The sequence below is a fragment of the Bufo bufo genome, chromosome 5 (genome assembly GCF_905171765.1).
Source record: "Bufo bufo chromosome 5, aBufBuf1.1, whole genome shotgun sequence".
NCBI lineage: Eukaryota > Metazoa > Chordata > Amphibia > Anura > Bufonidae > Bufo > Bufo bufo.
Genome location: NC_053393.1, coordinates 38,802,509 through 38,821,441, shown reverse-complemented (window position 1 = coordinate 38,821,441; position 18,933 = coordinate 38,802,509). Strand labels below are relative to the sequence as shown.

The following is an 18,933-nucleotide window of genomic DNA, read 5'->3' as shown; positions in this document are numbered from 1 at the left end:
GTCCACCTTTTTTCTGAACTAGAAAAATGTGGCTGAGAACACCCCCCGGGGTGGAAGGGGCCCTTTCTATCGCATCCTTGTGAAAGAGGGAAAAAAGTTCTACATCCACTAGCTCCCTGTCCGGTAGTGCCAGGGGTGGGGGAGAAAGGACGAGATCTGGCGAACCCGTAAGTTCTATGTGGAACCCCTGTACCATGCTCAGCACCCATGGGTCTGATGTAATGCTGGACCAAACGTGGGAACATAGACGGAGTCTGCCCCCGACACAAGGAGCCAAAGAAGTCCCCACTGGGGAAAGACTTACCGAAAGATTTTCTAAAGTTCGGATTCCCTCTAACGGACCTGGAACGCCATTGGCCGCCTCTGGCCGGGAAGAACGAAGGAGGATTCCTTTGGTCCTGGAAGGGAGGTCTCTGGCTGAAGGAGCCTCTGCCCGAGCTGCGGGCTTGATAACTGGAGCGGCCGGACAGACGGCCCCTACTACTGCCGGCCCTAGTGGAGACCCGTCCCTGAAAGACCCTTTTCATGGAGGACTGGGCCTTGTCCAAAGCAGTAAAAGCTCCTACATACCTGCTGAGGTCCTTGATAAAGGAATCCCGGAACAGTTGACCCTGAGCATCCTTCCCTGTCTCAGTGAGTGCCAGGTTGGCCAATTTCGGGTCAATTTTAAACAGAATGGCTTTACGCCTTTCAATGGCCAGGGAGGAGTTGGTGCTGCCCGCAATGCAAATGTCTCTCTGTATCCAGCCAGTAAGCTCCTCCGGATCTATCGGAGAGCCGTCCACTCTGGCCGATTCGGCCATCTCAAAGATTTTGGCGAGGGGGCCAAAAATGTCGAAGAGCTTGCCCTGACAACTCTTTATTGCGGAATCTAGCCCTTTACGGGGATTCCAGCCGGTTTTAGCCAAAAACTGTGTCATTTTTTGATCCACAGATGGCGTTTCACAGACCTTGTTGGGGATCAATGGTCTGGGGCATTCCGCATGGAGCTTGCTGCGCGCCTCTTTGCTGAGAGGACGACGCACCCAATGCTCAAGGTAGTCGCTCACATGAGCTACCGGCAGCCACTCCGCCGACCTAGGGTGGTGGAGGGCATCAGGGTCAAATAATGGGTTGCCTGAGGGATCCACCAGGGTAGAAGCCGTGTTAGGGGCAGTGGCGGATGCGCCCACGGACCCAGATGTGGAAGGCCTAGGGCCTGAGGTGCCTGGAAACTCAGGTTCCATCTCCAACTCCCCATCAGAATGGTCACTTGCCTCCGCATAAGCCTCCATGTCAGATTCATTATCAGAATCTATGTCAGTAGTTTGTGCTCTAGCACATTTCCACGTTCGCGCCCTTTCTGCCTGGCGCGGTAAGGCTCTTTTGCGCGATCTAAGCGCGCTATCATGGGTGGCTTGGATCACACCAGTCAAAGTCTCCTCGGCAGGAGGTTCAATGGTAGGCTGCGGGCTGGTAAGTACAGGCGACTTAGTAGAGGGGCCAGGGGCATGGGCAGACAAGGCCTGGGATATGGTCTGTGAGATCATGGAGGACATGGATCCCATTGCCTCAATAATAGCACTAGACACTGAGCGTTGTAGCTCCAGGGCCTGTGCACTAATAGCTGGTAAGCTGGGGTCCCCAGTGGATGGGGGGGGGATTAGGCCCAGAGGGAGAGCGGTCAGAAGACATGGTTCTGAATATTATAATATATATCTCCTAAAGGCAGAGGACCTAATGGGGATGCCTAGAATAAGGGTCGCTAATGAGGGGTAGAAAGTAAACCTAAGAAGGGGTTAATCACCCCAAGCGCCGCACTGCAGGAGCCGATCCAGAGCCGAACGAACTGACATACACGGTAGTATGCTCCGAAATCCCGCGAGAGGACGGGCGGGAGCTCCCCAAGATGGCCGCCGAGATCTCGCGAGATCTCGGAGCCGCGGGAAGCAACTGCAATATGCCGCCGACACCTCTACCGCCGGGAACCAGCGGGAGGGAATCGGAGTGGCGACGAGGTAGGGAGGAAGGAGGGGAGACGCAGAGCGCCCCCAAAGCCAGAAGGGAGCAAACAATGAGATAAAATCTCAGGGTAAAGCGAGGTTAAGGGGAAAGAGGGGGGGGGGGGACCCCCTGATGAAAGCCGCGATAGGAGTAGGGGAAATACAGTTGTTCAGTAATCAAATGCCCACAAATGAGGGGAAAAGGGGACCCTGTCAAAGGGCAGGACGCTATATATACTAGACAAGTATTAATACACATGGTAAAGACATAATGGCTTCATAATATGTAATAACACTTCATCAAATACAGAAATCACTTAGCTTTTGGTGGAGCAGCAAAGAAAGAGGAAGATATGCAAGAGGACACTGCTTATTATAGGATCTGTTAGGGGAGGGGCCTTTATTGTTATGTTTATGTTAATTTCTCCTTTGCTGCTATTGGTGGAAGTAAAGAAGGAGATAGCAATACGAAGCCTCCGTGTCTTGCTGTAAAACTCAGGATCAGTACAGGATAAGTAATGTAATGTATGTACACAGTGACTGCACCAACAGAATAGTGAGTGCAGCTCTGGAGTATAATACAGGATGTAACCCGATATCAGTATTGACTTCTCATGTGCCTCAATTTTCAAGGAGATCTTTCTGTAGACAATTACGGACACTTGTTCGGGACTTGGAGATTCTTCATTAATAAACAGATGGTCCCATGGACGCCATTTGTGATTAATTCCTCCCATTAATCATGTTGTATAACAGGACGGCTACTCTTGATAACTTGCATTGCATGTTATAGCTCCATTCATCTTTCCATCCTTTGATTAGACTCTCGTCACCACTACACAAGGCACAGGTCACCGCTCAGGAGGGGAGACTATCACATGGCGTTATTAGATTCCAAGTGAGACCCCCTTATCTTTGTTTTTTTCTCTATTTGCCAATCATTTCTGTTTCCAGGAAAGCTGGGTGACAAACAACAGGATCCCCATTAAAGACGGGGATTGCCACCGAACTTACCTAGAGAGCCGTGTGGCAAAGAAGTGCAGCTATAGGGGGTTCAGAGACAGCGGACACACCCGGACCTTCCTTCCTGAGGGGCCCAATACAATTTAGAAGAAGTGCACGTCTACAGAAGAAATACGCTGTTAGGGCTCATGCACACGACGACCGTATGTATTTTGTAAAACGGAACAGCTGTCCCCTAATAGAACAGTCCTATCCTTGTCCGTAATGTGGACAATAATAGGACATGCGCTATTTTTTTGCGGAACCGACATACGGAAACAGAGTGTCTCCATCTTGCTTGAAGATCTCGCACGAAATCCCATGCGCGGTGACGTATGACGTCACCACACCAACCGACGTGATGACATCATCAAGGGCCTTCAATGAAGATGGCGGCAGCCGGCTCGTCGCGATCAAACGGATGTAGTAAGTATGATTTTATTTTATTTTTTTACATTTAAAATTTTACACTGTAGTATTGCTTTCAGATGCGCGATTCGGCCCCATTCACACGTCCGCAATTTCGGAACAGAATTGCGGACCCATTCATTTCTATGGGGCCGCACGATGTGCTGCCCGGATACGGAATTGCGGAAAAAATATACGGAATTGCGAAAAAAATATAACATGTCTTATCCTTGTCTGCAATTGCGGACAAGAACAGGCATATTCTATTAGTGCCGGCGATGTGCGGTCCGCAAAATGCGGAACGCACATTGCCGGTGTCCGTGTTTTTGCGGATACGCAAAACACACTCCGGACGTGTGAATGGAGCCTTAGCTGTGAATCCGGCATCTGAGGGGTACAATGATAGGCGGCACAATCGCCGATCGCTGTCATTGCACCCACTGCTTACAAAGAAATGCACAAAGTAATTTGTCACAAAGCAAATTTTTGGGCAAAATTTGGCGAAGCAGCCAAATCGAATTTTATATCAAGACACGGAGGCCTCATATTGCTTAACTCTTTCTTTACTTGAAAATAGCAGCAAAGAAGATAATCTGAAAAAACCATTAGTACAGAGGTAACATAAGCCCCTCCCCCTTAGTCCTCCATAAAGGGACCTCCTCAACATCTCGACTTCCTCTTTCTTTGCTGCTGCGGTTCAGATAAGTACCCCTCCACAGCCCTCTGGGCTGTGAGTGAAGGATTTTATCTGTAGTATTGTTTTTTGTTAATTTGGACTACCTGTGTACCGCAATTGTTTTCTTCCTTAGGTTTGGCGCGTTTTGGGGTCGCGTTTTCTCCCCATTATTATATATATATTTATATATATTTTATGTAATTTCTTGTTTTTACTTTTCCCCCGTTCCGTTTTGTTCCCCTCATACTTCCTCTGTGAGGCCTTTTTTCTCGCCCTCCGGTGGTCGCTAACCACTCCGCGACTTCTGGTTTACTTACCGCACTGAGGGGTCTCCTGCTATCTTTGGCGTTTGTTTCCGGGCGCCATTTCCTCCTTCTTCATCGCTTCGGGCGCGCCTGGAAGTATCGCGAGGTTTCGGCGGCCATTTTGGATTGCGCCCGAGATCTCGCGATTGCGGGATTTCGGGCGCAAGCACTTCCCGGCTGTCTGCCTGCCTCTCTGCTTCCGAGATCCCGCGAGATTTCGGAAGTTTTTGTCAGTACCTCGCCAACGGTCACTTAGGCTTGCTGCGCTCCTGTCCGGTCGCATTATTCTTACCTCAGGGTCTTTAATTTTAGGTACTGTTGTCGCCCATTGCTCTTATAATATCGCTAGTCATGTCTCTGGTTCCAGCCCCCTCTCTGATCTCTAGCAGCCCTTTGCTAGACTCTAATAATGCTACTCCCCAGGCTATGCCCCCCCCTTCTGGGGCAGCTATGCCCTCTATGGCTGATGCCCAAGCTAGGGCCTTACAGCAGTCCATTTCAGACGCTATTTTGTCTGCTATGGGCTCTGTTTCCTCAGCCCTCACCAGCTCCCTGTCTCAGGTCCTCTGTGCCCAGACAGTAACATTGACACAAGATACTACTGTGTCTTTACCTAACACCTCCAGAAACTCCTTGACCGATGGCTTAGTTCCATCATCTGACAGCGCGCTCCGGTCGCGCAAACGAGCCTATCCGCGCAAGGCAGAATGTGCACGGAACTGGAAAACGGCTAGAGCACAGCCGCAACCAGAATCTGACTCTCAGGAGTCTGAGGAGGAGGTTGAGACACGTTCCCCAGCTAACTCTGAGGGGGATGAGGTTGATTTGGATGAGGGGCAACCTGATCCGGTTTCCCGGCCGACTACTGCTAGGTCGTCTGCGACGACTGACGCGCAGACACCCCTCATGGATCCATCTGGTGCCCCGCTATTTGACCCGGACTCACTCCATCATCCCAGGTCATCCGAGTGGTTGCCGGCTCCCCATGTCGCTGGCTACATTGAGTCCATGGCCCGCAAGCCTCTTAGCAAGGAGGCTAGAAACAAACTGCGAGCTGAGTGCCCCCGTCCGACTATTCCGAACAGGGTTTGTGAAAACCCCGCAGTCGACCCTAAGGTCGTACAATTTTTGTCGAAATCTGGATTTAGTCCCCGTAGAGGCCTGGACTCAGCCCTTCGGGCGTGCCAGGACAAATTATTAGACATAATGGGGCCACTAGCCAAAATCTTTGATTTGGCGGAATCGGCTAAGGCTGAGGGCAGACTAGTAGACCCCGAGGAGCTCAGAGGCTGGGTCCAAAGGGCCATATGCCTGGCGGGCAACGCCAATACCTCTATTGCCATAGAACGCAGGAAGGCCATCTTAATCAAGATGGAACCTAAGTTAGCCAACATGGCCCTGACTGAATCGGGCAAAGACGCCCAGGGACTCCTGTTTGGTGATCCTTTTATTAAGGAGCTGGGAAAGTTCGTGGGCACGTTTACTGCCCTGGATAAGGCGCAAACCTCTATGCGCAAGGTTTTCAGTAACCGGGTTTCCTCCAGGGCCGGCAGTTCTAGGGGCCGTCTGGCCGGCCGCTCCTCCTTCCAATCCCGAGGCTCGGGACGAGGCCCCTCTTCATCTTCCTTTAGGTCCTACAGTCAGGACCCCAGGCATCCTCCATCATTCTTCCCGGCGAGGGGCTCTTTTGGACGAGGCAGATCATATCGTGGACAACCGAACCTTCGACGCCCTTTCGGTAAGTCAACGGTTTCCTCTCCCTTTTTTGGACCCGTGTATAGGGGGCAGACTCCGTTCCTTTTCCCATGTTTGGGCCACTATCACTTCGGATCCATGGATTTTGTCCACAATACTAGGTTTCCACATAGAGCTTGTGTCAAGCCCGTATTTTCTAAGGTCTTCCCTGCATACTCAGACGCCCCTGTCGGCCCAATCCCTCATAGACGAGGAGTTGAATCAGTTGCTCCTGAAAGGAGCCATAGAGCCAGCCACCCGAACCCCTCGGGGAGTGGTCAGCAGTATCTTCCTCGTGGAGAAAAAAGGGGGTCAATTCCGACCAGTGATAAATCTAAAGGCTCTAAATTCCTTTGTGAGATACCGTCATTTCAAAATGGAGGGCATCCACCTCCTTCGGGATATGCTCCTTCCTCAGGACTGGTTAGTAAAACTAGACCTAAAGGACGCGTACCTTACGGTACCGATTGCTCCATCCTCAAGGGATCTGTTGCAGTTCCGTTGGCGGAACACCCTGTGGCGGTTCACGTGTCTTCCCTTCGGCCTGTCGTCCGCCCCATGGTGCTTCACAAAGTTACTTCGTCCAGTCATGGCCTGGCTCCGCAGTCGAGGTGTGAGGCTCATAGTATATCTGGACGATATCTTGATCATGGCCGGAGATTATTCCACCATTCTGAGTCACTTGCATCTGGCAATGTCCCTTCTCACCAACTTGGGTTTCATCATCAACCGGGAGAAATCCTGTTTGATCCCGTCCAGGACTTTGGAGTTCCTAGGTTTCCTGGTGGATTCGGAGGCTCTGACTCTCAGTCTCCCCACAGTGAAGGTCAGTTCCATACGCAAGGAATTGCGTCGCACGTTGGCTCTACCTCAAGTATCCCTTCGTCAGTTGGCCAGAGTGATAGGTCTGTTGTCGTCCTCTATCCAGGCGATTTTCCCAGCCCCACTACATTATCGGGCCTTGCAGCGCCTGAAGATTGCTCATCTTCAGGCGGGAGCCACCTATGCGGACCTCATCATTCTGGACTCGGACACTCGGGACGAGTTACTTTGGTGGATTGCCAACCTGTCAGCCTGGAACGGAAGGGCCATTTTTGGTCCTCGTCCGGACCTGGTAGTGGAATCCGACGCCAGTCTCTTGGGCTGGGGGGCTCATTGCGAGGGAGTGTCCACCGGGGGCCCTTGGGCGTCCTCGGAGTCATCCCTGCACATCAATGCCCTAGAACTCCTAGCGGGTTCCTTTGCGATCCGCAGTTTTGCCAACGGAAGGGCCAGAGCGTGTGTACGTCTTCGGATGGACAACGTCTCGGCGGTCCGGTATATCAACTCCATGGGAGGCACCCGATCCAGGATGTTAACTCACCTGGCCAAGGAGTTTTGGAACTTCTGCCTTTCCAACAACATTTCAGTCGTGGCGGAATACTTACCGGGGCTCCACAATACTCGGGCCGATTGGAGCTCTCGTTTCATGTCCGACTCCAGCGATTGGAGATTGGACGAGGAAATCTTCGCCTCTGTGTTATCTCTCTGGGGTCCTTTTTCCATCGACCTTTTCGCGTCTCGTTGGAACGCCCAGCTCCCCAGGTACTTCAGTTGGAGGCCGGACCCATCCGCGGAGGCGGTAGATGCCTTCTTACAACAGTGGTCAGGGAGCCTGATGTATGCGTTTCCACCTTTCTCCCTGATTCCACGGGTCCTGGCCATGGTGCGTTACCAATTGGCGGAATTGGTCCTAGTGATCCCGTTTTGGAACACTCAATCGTGGTTCCCTCAGCTCCTGGAGCTGTTGGTGGACTATCCCCTATTATTGCCCCACTCAGCGGCCCTATTACGGGGGCCATTGAATCAATCGCACCCTCTTGTAGTCTCGGATTCCTTACGCCTGCTGGCTTGCAGGATTTCGGGAACCCCGATCCACCCACGGATGTTTCGGAGACGGCTAGGTTCCTATTGGAGAGCGCATGGGCCCCCGGCACCAGAAGAGCTTACAAGTCGGCATGGCAGTCTTGGTCTGGTTGGTGCCTGCTCAGGAATCTGGATCCCGTTACAACCTCGGTGAATAATATTATCTTGTTCCTGTCTTCTTTATACAAGGATGGTAAGGCCTATCGTACCATTAATGTGTTTAGGTCGGCTATTTCATCTGGCCATAGGGGGTTTGAAGGCTGCCCGGCGGGGCGTCATCCCCTTGTTTGTCGGTTACTTAGAGGCTCTCGCCTTACCCGACCTCCCCGTCCTCGTTTTTCGAGTTCTTGGGACGTATCCATAGTTTTATCTTTTCTGTCGTCTTGGCCGATCAATTCGGACCTCTCTTTACGTCAGCTTTCGGCCAAGTTAGCTACCTTATTTTGTCTGGTCTCCTGTAAAAGGGTGTCGGACGTGCGGGCGTTGGACTACGATGCTCGCTCGTTCACCCCGGATGGTGTGACCTTTAATATCTCACGTCGCACTAAGACCAGTATTAAGTCTGTGGATTATCCGGCTTTTCCGGAATCCTTGATCCTGTGCCCAGTTGCATGCCTTAGAGAATACGAAGCTCGGACTTCGTCTTTGCGGACTACTTCTCATTCGCAGCTGTTCATTTCTTTCCGTCGACCTCACCTTCCGGTCACTAGCGTCACTTTATCGCGTTGGGTGAAATGGATCTTATCCCTATCTGGCATCGACACCTCCATCTTCACGGCGCATTCGGTTCGAGGTGCCGCGGCCACGTCCCTTACCCTTTCGGGGGCTAAATTGGAGGACGTCATGAGACTGGCGGACTGGTCTCGAGTTTCTACTTTCAGGGAATTTTACTTCAGACCGGGTCCGCATATGTTTTCGTCCATTGTAAGTCGGCTTTAAACTAGCAATATGAGGCCTCCGTGTCTTGATATAAAATTGTAGGATTTTACTAATTTATGACGTAAAGTCATGATTTTATGAAAGACACGGAGGCGAGTATTGCCCACCCACTCTTTTCTCCCTCCCTTTATTTTATATGTTTGTATTATTTTGAATACTGAGAGTTGAAGATTTTTCCCTTTGCATTGTTTATTACTGTATTGGTACGACTATTCGGAGCTCTTACTTGGCTCCTTGCTATTTATTTTTACGTTTCTTTCCAGGTTGATTACAAGGCCCAGCAGTCTGTGATTGATGTTCCCCAGTGTGGTCACGTCTTACCAGGATTTCGTTTGGGGATTGTTCCTTTGTTTGGCGTCGTTTGAAGTCACGCCGATGTTCCTGTTTCTCGGCAGTTCCAGTTTCGGTTTGCAGATCCGTTACCAAAGAAAGAGGAAGTCGAGATGTTGAGGAGGTCCCTTTATGGAGGACTAAGGGGGAGGGGCTTATGTTACCTCTGTACTAATGGTTTTTTCAGATTATCTTCTTTGCTGCTATTTTCAAGTAAAGAAAGAGTTAAGCAATACTCGCCTCCGTGTCTTTCATAAAATCATGACTTTACGTCATAAATTAGTAAAATCCTACAATTTTCAAATATTTCTCTCATCGCTAGATACTAGGCCTTACTCAACCCGGAGCAAAGATTCATATGTCTGCTTCTCATTGATGCCCACGATGCCACCTAGCTCCCATGGCATGAACCAAGCCTGGCTCTCTCCTAGCTATACCCCTCCATTTATATTAGGGTTAAATGCCTAGCCCTGTTCCCTCTGCTTACACAATCAGTACTCAATGAATAGAATGCCAGTGCTGCAGTAAAGACAGACACAGTAAGAGAGAAGGATTATAGAGGCTATAGCCAGACCCGTAGTCAATCCATGTTTCATGCAATTCTGTCTGGATCTGTGTCCCTGGAGATTTATATGGCAGAAAGCTGGGTGACAATCCCTATGAGCCCTGCGCAGGCGTTATTAAAGCTTCCGCTCAATCAATGGTTTTCTGATTTTCTTCGAGGATCAAACACAAATTCTTCTCTGACCACTTAATAAATCAGAGCGACAACCTTTATAAAATCGATCGCGTATCTCCTGGCGATAAAAATACCGCGCCGGATTATTCCTACTATTTCCTCTAATACCTGCCTGCGGTACTTTTATCTCCATGCCAGGAAGAAGCGGCCATCAATATTTCATCCCTGGCCCAGCTGTATACATATATATATATATGTGCGTCCTCCCCCGCGCCTATCCGTCCATCTGAACTTTATCTTAACCTCTTCCAAGAACCGCTTATAAATGCGAACGTCCCGACGCAGCAGATTTAATAACACATCCGAAAAGCATGACATTCATACATTAATGAGGCGAGGCGGCGGTGTCCGACTCAACCCCCCCGTCTGGAATTAATGAGATGATTTGTAATCATAAGCTGCGGGTCTGAAATAGAGGAGGGGGGGGGGAAGGGGGGGATGAAAATGAGATGTAATAGGAACGAAAGGGAGGGGAGGATGCAGGGGCTCATGAATCGGAAAACGGATGCGGCCGCCCGCGACAGCAGCGTAAGCAGATTGATTAGATGTAATGCAATCATAGAGGAGGTCTGGACATGACACATGATGCAAGTCGCTGAAAGCGCTCTGGATTTCCATTAACAAACCCTTTACGTCAAAGTCCAGTCCATTAGATTGCAGTTTTTTATTTATTTTTTTCTACGGTTTTCTACTGATTTGTACGGCCTTATCAAATTACGGGGTTAAAAAGCCGGGGAGATCTTAGAACATGATGCGGAGCTGCACCTGCACCTATTACGTAAGACAGAGCGCCAACGCGTTCTGATTGACTGGTTTATTAGAGGGGGGTGATGGAGGGGGGGGGTCGCCCATTTAGGAATCTTATCTGTTAGATACAGCAGAATGCAGCTCCTGTTCTACATTGCGCAGTGATTTGAGCGGACGTGTTGTAATACGTTATTTCCTCCTGTGGTGGCGCTGCAGGGAAATTGAACACCAGGTTCTCTTAGGCACCTTTCACACGGGCGAGTTTTCCACGCGGGTGCAATGCGTGACGTGAACGCATTGCACCCGCACTGAATCCGGACCCATTCACTTCAATGGGGGCTGTGCAGATGAGCGGTGATTTTCACGCCTCACTTGTGCGTTGCGTGAAAATCACAGCATGCTCTATTTTGTGCGTTTTTCACGCAAAGCAGGCCCCATAGAAATGAATGGGGCTGGCTGAAAATCGCATCCGCAAGCAACCTGACTGAAATTGCGTGCGCACTCGCGCTGGTTTCCCGCAATGCATCCGGAGCAAATCCGGGACGCCTGTGTGAAAGAGGCCTTAGGCCCCTTTCACACGAGCGAGTTTTTACGCTTGGGTGCAATGCGTGACGTGATAGCACTCGCACTGAATCCGGACCCATTCATTTCAATGGGTCTGTGTACATTTTTTCACGCATCAGTTCTGCGTTGCGCAGCGTGTTCTATAGTTTTTCACGCAGCCCTGGCCCCATAGAAGTGAATGGGGCTTCAGTAAAATACGCATTGCATCCGGAAGCAAGTGCGGGTATGATGCGTTTTTCACTGATGGTTGCTAGGAGATGTTGTTTGTAAACCTTCAGTTTTTTATCACGCGCGTGAAAAACGCATCAAAACGCATTGCACCCGCGCGGAAAAAACTGAACAACTGAAAGCAATCGCAGACAAAACTAACTGAACTTGCTTGCAAAAGGCCCCTTTCACACTGGTGAGATTTCCGCGCGGGTGCAATGCGCGAGGTGAACGCATTGCACCCGCACTGAATCCAGACCCATTCATTTCTATGGGGCTGTGCACATGAGCGGTGATTTTTCACTTGTGCGTTGCGTGAAAATCGCAGCATGCTCTATATTGTGCGTTTACCACGCAATGCAGGCCCCATAGAAGTGAATGGGGCTGCGTGAAAATCGCAAGCATCCGCAAGCAAGTGCGGATGCGGTAAGATTTTCACGCACGGTTGCTAGGAGACGATCGGGATGGGGACCCGATCATTATTATTTTCCCTTATAACATGGTTATAAGGGAAAATAATAGCATTCTGAATACAGAATGCATAGTACAATAGGGCTGGAGGGGTTAAAAAAAAAAAAAAATTAATTTAACTCACCTTACTCCACTTGATCGCGCAGTCGGCATCTCTTCTGTCTTCTTCTTTGCTGTGCACAAGAAAAGGACCTGTGGTGACGTCACTGCGCTCATCACATGGTCCGTCACATGATCCATCACCATGGTAAAAAGATCATGTGATGGACCATGTAATGAGCGCAGTGACGTCATCAAAGGTCGTATTCCTTAAAGAAGAAGACAGAAGAGAAGACGGGCTGCGCGAACAAGTAGATTAAGGTGAGTTAAATTATTTTTTTATTTTTTTTTAACCCCTCCAGCGCTATTGTACTATGCATTCTGTATTAAGAATGCTATTATTTTCCCTTATAACCATGGTATAAGAGAAAATAATACAATCTACAAAGCCTTGAACCCAAACCTGAACTTCTGTGAAGAAGTTCGGGTCTGGGTACCAAACATGCCGATTTTTCTCACGCGCGTGCAAAACGCATTACAATGTTTTGCACTCGCGCGGAAAAATCGCACATTTTCCCGCGACGCACCCGCATCTTATCCGGGCCAAAAACATGATGCCCGTGTGAAAGAGGCCAAATGGTGCGAGTTTCACTGAACGCATCCGGACCTAATCCGTCACGCTCATGTGAAAAGGGCCTTAGGGCTCATGCACTTGACCGTATGTGTTTTGCGGTCCGCAAAAAAATACGGATTCGCATAAAATACGTATGACGTCCGTGTGCATTCCGGATTTTACGGGACGGAACAGCTGGCCCCTAAAAGAACAGTACTATCCTTGTCCATAATTTTTTATTTTTTATGAATTGTTCTGCATACAGTCCGCAAAAAAAGGAACGGACATGGAAAGAAAATACGTTCATGTGCAGTATAGAGCAAGGTAGGTCCTGAGTAGTGTTGAGCGAAGCTTCGTAGCAGCAAATAGATTTTCCCTGAATGGCGGAATAAAAAAAAATAATATATCATATTTACCTCATCCGTTTGATCGCGAAGAGCCGGCCGCCGCCATCTTGATTGAAGATCTTGCTTGAAATCCCATACGCGATGACATATGACATCACCACGTTGCCGCTTGAGATTTTGACGCCAGCTGCCGTTAAGCAGCGTAAGCACAAGGCTCCCTTGTAGATGGTAATGTTGGTACCCAGGGGTAGGATTGCCAGAGTGGTGCAGGGTGGCCTTCAGTCCCTGTAGATGTTATGTACACGTGTCACCTGGATATCCGTGGATCCCAGACGTGATGTGGTCCTAAGCAGTGCAAAAAGGGTAGTTGAACTTGGATGATGAGTTAGTAGAATAAATGGAGTCCAGACTTTGTAGTAACGTTGAACAGTTGCTTTAACTTGGTAATACACAGTATTCCATACAGTTTTCAGACAGTATCTTGGTCATCAGCAGGTATTGGCTTAAATTTGGCAGGCAAATACTTCTCTGCAACAATCTCAGCTCGGTAGCTCTCTCAGCTCTGCTATGCTTGGCTGGATATATAGGAAACTCTTCCTCTTCTGCTGGAACTTAAGTTATCTCTAGGAACTTACTTATAATCCTAGGAACTTCTTGAGTACCTCAAGCTTCGGCTCAGCTTGGATGAAGGCAATGCGAGCCCAGAAGAGGACAAGCAACCATGTCGATTTCAGAGGCAGGGTCTCTGGACCTGGCAGAGCAGGCAGTGCTCTGCCAGCCAGCACACAACCTCTCCCTAAGAAGGGTGGCTAGACACGACCTGTTCCCACGGAGGGGAAGGCTAAACTGCTCACTAACTTCTCCCTAACACTGAACTCCTCCCTCGCTAGAGAAGGCTAGAAGGAATCGGAAGGTTCCACTCCAGAGAAACTATCTCTGCCAATTGCTGCCGCCATCTACCAGGTAATTGCATGAGTGTGGCGAAACCAACCTCGCCACTGGTTTTGTAGAGGCCTGTTTACCAGCCTCTTGCCTCAGGATTATGGCCCATACTAACTTTAAAGGAGAAGACAGACCGGCCACACAGCTTAAATCTGTCTTTGGAATTGTATTTTGTTATGTGAGGGTACCCAGATAGCTAATTTTATTGTATTCGTGTAGTCTGAGTGCCATTCACCTAATAATATGCACTCAGACTTGAGCTATCTGGGGATATGTTAAATGTCTGTGTTTGCTGTGGGGGTGTGACATTGTGTGTTTGGGTGGTGATTTCTGTCCTGTTGTCTCCACATGTGTATTGGCGATTTCTCTTTGTCCTGAGAGATAATTGAATTGCTCCTCGTGTGTCCAGTGCAGAGAGGAGGAAACCATGATGCATTGTGGGGATGTGTTGTGTCTGTGTATCCTGAGTTGCTACGTATCTGTCCTGTGTCACAGTCTTCCTTCTGGTCCCCTAGGGGCGTGTCCACCAGATGGGGACCTGCATAAATACGGACGGGTAGCCCACAATAAAGAGTGCCTGTTTTACCCTTAATCATGTTGAGGCTGGTGTTTGGGTAACTGATCGACACTGGGGGATTGCTATACGCTGGGAGATTTGCTATACTCCCCTGGCTATAACTACTAGCTCTTTTAAGAGCTGTTCCTGCTCTCTGGTTTTAGGAGAGGTTCACCCACTGGAGCCTGGAGCCTTGTCGTAGGTCCAGGGTGGGTAGGAGACGGTGAGACCTCAACCAAGCTTCGGCGGTTCGTGGGGTCTGCAGTACGTACGGTGTCAAGTGAAGTGCTTGGAGTCCTCGGAAAGCACTAGGAGCATCTATCAACGGAGGTACCCGGTCGGGGTGCCAGGAGATCCGTTACATTTGGCGGCAAGCAGTGGGATGGCGTCCTAGTGAGAGGAGAAGCAGCTCGGAGACACCGTTCATGGATTTACTATACTATTTACAGCGCCCCTGGCTACAGCAGGATGGAATCGGCTAGTCTTCGGACAGCGTTCTATGACGAGGAGGAGGAGGCAGCCGCAGACTACAGGGATGCAGACAGAAAGGAAGTCTGGTATGATGCCCTGGAAAATGCCCAGCGGCGGCGAGGTGAGAGTCTCCCCAGTTATGAGCAGCAGCTACAGAAGCGTGTGGCGAAGCGGATGGGTCTCTTGGGTGAGCAACCACTGGATGACTGGGTAACAGTGCTCCAGAGCCTGGTATGTAAGGAGCTTTGGCTAGAGGACGCTTACCAGGCCCTAAGGTGGCATGTCATTCAACATTCCCCCTGGGCAGCTGAGCATGACAACCCAGAGGGAGAGGAGTTTTATGGTCCTGGCTTGTTATGGGAGTCCTTTGCAGAGCCTGACTTCGGGAGCCCTGCACAGTCCAGACTTCAGAACATCTTCTACGAGAGGGAGGCTAGGCTGGATTGGGATGACCCCCACGAAGTAGAGAAAGACCTGGCTCACCTAGCAACCCTGGAGTGGGAACTGGAGCAGGACTACCGAGATCTCTTCCACTCCATTGAGAGGGCTCAGCGAGAGAGCAGAGTGTCAGACCCAGGTCCAGAGCCCTTCAGCTGGGAGGATAATGTGGAGGTGTACTGGGAGGACCCGACTGAAGTATCCCCTGCTTCAGTACCAGCTACAGAGGTAGGGGACCTCATAGATTGGTCCTGGGGGGAAACCCATATGGCAGGTTGAGATGGAACCGTGATCTCTCCACCGGCCCTACAGGGATGCTGGGCAGTCGGCCCAGATCCCCAACGGCAGCCGGAGTTTCAGGGAGTAGGGACAGTTGGTCCTGCTCCCCAGCGGCAGTATGTTTTGCAGGGAGAGCAGAGCATCGTCTCCATTCCCCAGCGGCAGTGTACTTTGAAGAGAGAGAAGACAACCGGGGCAATATTCTAATTCGCGATATTTTGCGAATATTTGGTAGAATATTCGTCATATATTCGTGAATTAGAGAATTCGAGATTATTTTTTTTGACCGTGAAAAATCAGCAATGTAATATTCGCGTAATTTGCGCAAAATACAGGCGTGGGTCACTATAGCTAAATTTTTCAAGCTGCTAGAAGTTTCCTGAGACTGGAGAAAATGGTTGGCACGGCAGAACATTACAATAGTTTTATATGCAGATAGAGCGCTCCAATACATTCGCGATTGCAAAATCGGCACTAATGATGCGAATAATTTGGAGCAATACGTGCAACTTCACATTTTAACAGGTCTGACTACTTATTAGTGATTGTTGCACTAAGTATTGTCGTGAACTTGTGACATCACAGCAGTATGTATGTATGGACAGAACACTATATCAGGATATAACCTACACTAACTATCTGTATTATATATATAAGCTAACTATCTAATGTAATGACACAGGAAAGCAGAGCACAGCAATAACACTCCTGTCTCTCTTAGATCTGCAAAATACTGCAGAAAATGGCTGCTGGGGAGGTTCTTATATAGTAAGGGGTAGGCAACTTTCCTATTGGTTGCTAGGGATGTTGCTAAGCTCAGACAGAGATATTGCAGCCTTCTCATTGGCCCACAAGCAAAAAGGGAGGTTACTGATAAAAAATAAATCTCGAATATTCGAAATTACGAATATATATCACTATATTCTAAATATTCGCAAATTCTCAAAGTGCCGATATCCGCGATTAATATTCGCTATTTGAATATTCACGCCCAACACTATTTATGAATCATGACGAAGTAATTCGTTAGGTTAGTTTCACACTAGCGGCAGCCTTCCCTGGCAGGCTGTTCCAGCGGGGGAACAGCCTGCCGGATCCGCGCTACCGCTAGTGCATTGTGCTGCCGGAAGTCCGCTCCGGCCCAATTCACTATAATGACATGTTGTAGTTTTATTCTGGCCGCCTCTCGGCATGTTTGCCATGGCCTGGTGTGTAACGCCCCAGAGTGCCATTACCACTTCCGCACCCCGCTACTGTCTCCTATGGTCTAATATAATGTCATCCTATGTATTTATTTAAGGTCCACTACACTGTGCATATCTATTCCTTGCAACTGTTATTGTACATGTAATTTACCTGGTTCACCAGAAGGTGGCAGCGAGTATGGCAGAGCTACATTTACAGAGGATGGAACCCTTCTTTCAATTCTAATTCTCCCTCTAAGGAGGGGAGGGTTTAGTTAGTTAGAGGTCAGTCTAGCTTACCCCCTGCTAGGGGAAGGTCAGCCTACCACCTGCTAGCGGTTAGGTGTGCAGCAGGTGCATCATCCCCTTCATCAACAACCCCCCTTTTATTGCTTCGGGGGCCAACGCCTGGGGTCCAGCGTATACAGGTAGGAGAACCGTGACACGTGCACCAACATTGAGGGCTATTTAGGCCACCCTACGCCACGCTGGCATTCCTACAACTGGGTACCATCCACAGTATCACTAAAAGGGGCCCTGTACCCTTTTTTCATTGCAACTGGTGTCACGAAACAAGTACTAGTACTCCTAAAGGGCCCTGGGGGGAGGTGCTAGCTGCAGGTGCACTAGCGGTAGCACGTATCCGGCAGGCTGACATCACAGGTCATGTGATCAATTCTAAAGGCAGTAGCTGAAAAGGACCTGCAATGATGTCACCATCATGTGACCCGTGCAGGAGAGGACGGCTCAGCAGTGAAGAGAAGTCCTGGGAAGAAGCTGTGGTGAGGTCTGCTACATAAGAAGAGGTAAGTGAAGGGAGAGGCAGAGGAATGCTGGTAGTTATTTAACTGGGACTGTATGTTAGGGCTGAAGGGAGGGAGGTTATTTACATTGGACAGTGGGGTGATGTTATTTACATGGGACTGAAAGTTGAGGGGTGATGTTATTTACATTAGAATGCATGTTGGAGGTTGCTGGGGCAGGGTGATGTTATTTGCATGGGGCTGTATGTTGAAGGTGGCTGAGGAGGGGGTAATGTTATTTACTTGGGACTGTATTTTGGAGGGGGCTGTAGGTAGAGAGGGATGTTATTTACATGGGACTGTATATTGGAGGGGGCTGGAGAGATGGTGTGATGGTATTTACATGGGACTCTCTGGCGGAGGAAGGGAAATAATGTTATTTCTATGGGACTGTATGGTGGAGGGGCTGAGGAATTATAATTTCCGAGGACAGTAAACTGAGGAATATAACTACAGGGGGCACTGCAGGGGGCAGTATAATTACTGGGGACACTGTAAGGGCATTATAACAGTAGGGGCGATATAAATACTGGGGCACTTCAGGGTGAGCATTATAACAGTAGGGGGCAATATAAATACTGGGGGCACTGTGGGGGCATTATAATTCCAGGGGACATTAGGTGTTCTTATTTCGACTGGGGGCTCTATAGGAGGGACTTATAGATGCGCATTATTTCTACTAAGAGCACTATGGGGGCCATATTACAACTGAGGGGTCTGTAGAGAGCTTTATTACCACTGGGAAAACAATATGGGGGGCCTTATTTCTACTGAGGGGCTCTGTAAGGGCATTCATAATACTGGAGGGTTCTACTAATAGGGGCACTCTTGGGGAGCACTATCACTGTTGGAGGCACTGTAGGGGGCAGTATTACTAATGAGGCCATTCTAGAAGGAAATTACTATTGGTGGGACTATGAGGAGCACTATTATTATGGGGGGCACTAATTTTTCTTCAGGATAGTATTTGGGGGTGCAGAAAAGTGAGGAAGCCAAGATGTCTTTGTGTCACACTCTGCAGAGACGAGACGGCTGAGAGAAGTTGTCCGGACCGAATGGAGAAGATGATAACTGAGAAGATCTACATCAGAGGAGACGTCACCTGGAGGCCCTGGATGTGAGAGGTATGTGCTGCTGTATAGCAAGTACAGGAAAATGTCTTCAGTGCTAGTGTTTCCGGGAGGGGGTCGGTTGGTTGACTTAGAGAATTGGGCAATATGCATTGGGTTTGGGCCCCGGATCTTTTGAGACC

At 49.3% G+C, this 18,933-nt stretch overlaps 1 long non-coding RNA gene across 1 annotated transcript; it reads left to right on the top strand.

Moving 5' to 3' along the window:
* Positions 1–1,515: 1,515 nt before the first annotated feature.
* LOC121001769 lies at positions 1,516–17,767 on the top strand. The gene is made up of 3 exons (XR_005779135.1): positions 1,516–1,675; positions 13,394–13,396; positions 17,756–17,767. It is a non-coding gene; the product is annotated as an uncharacterized LOC121001769 (long non-coding RNA).
* Positions 17,768–18,933: the final 1,166 nt, after the last annotated feature.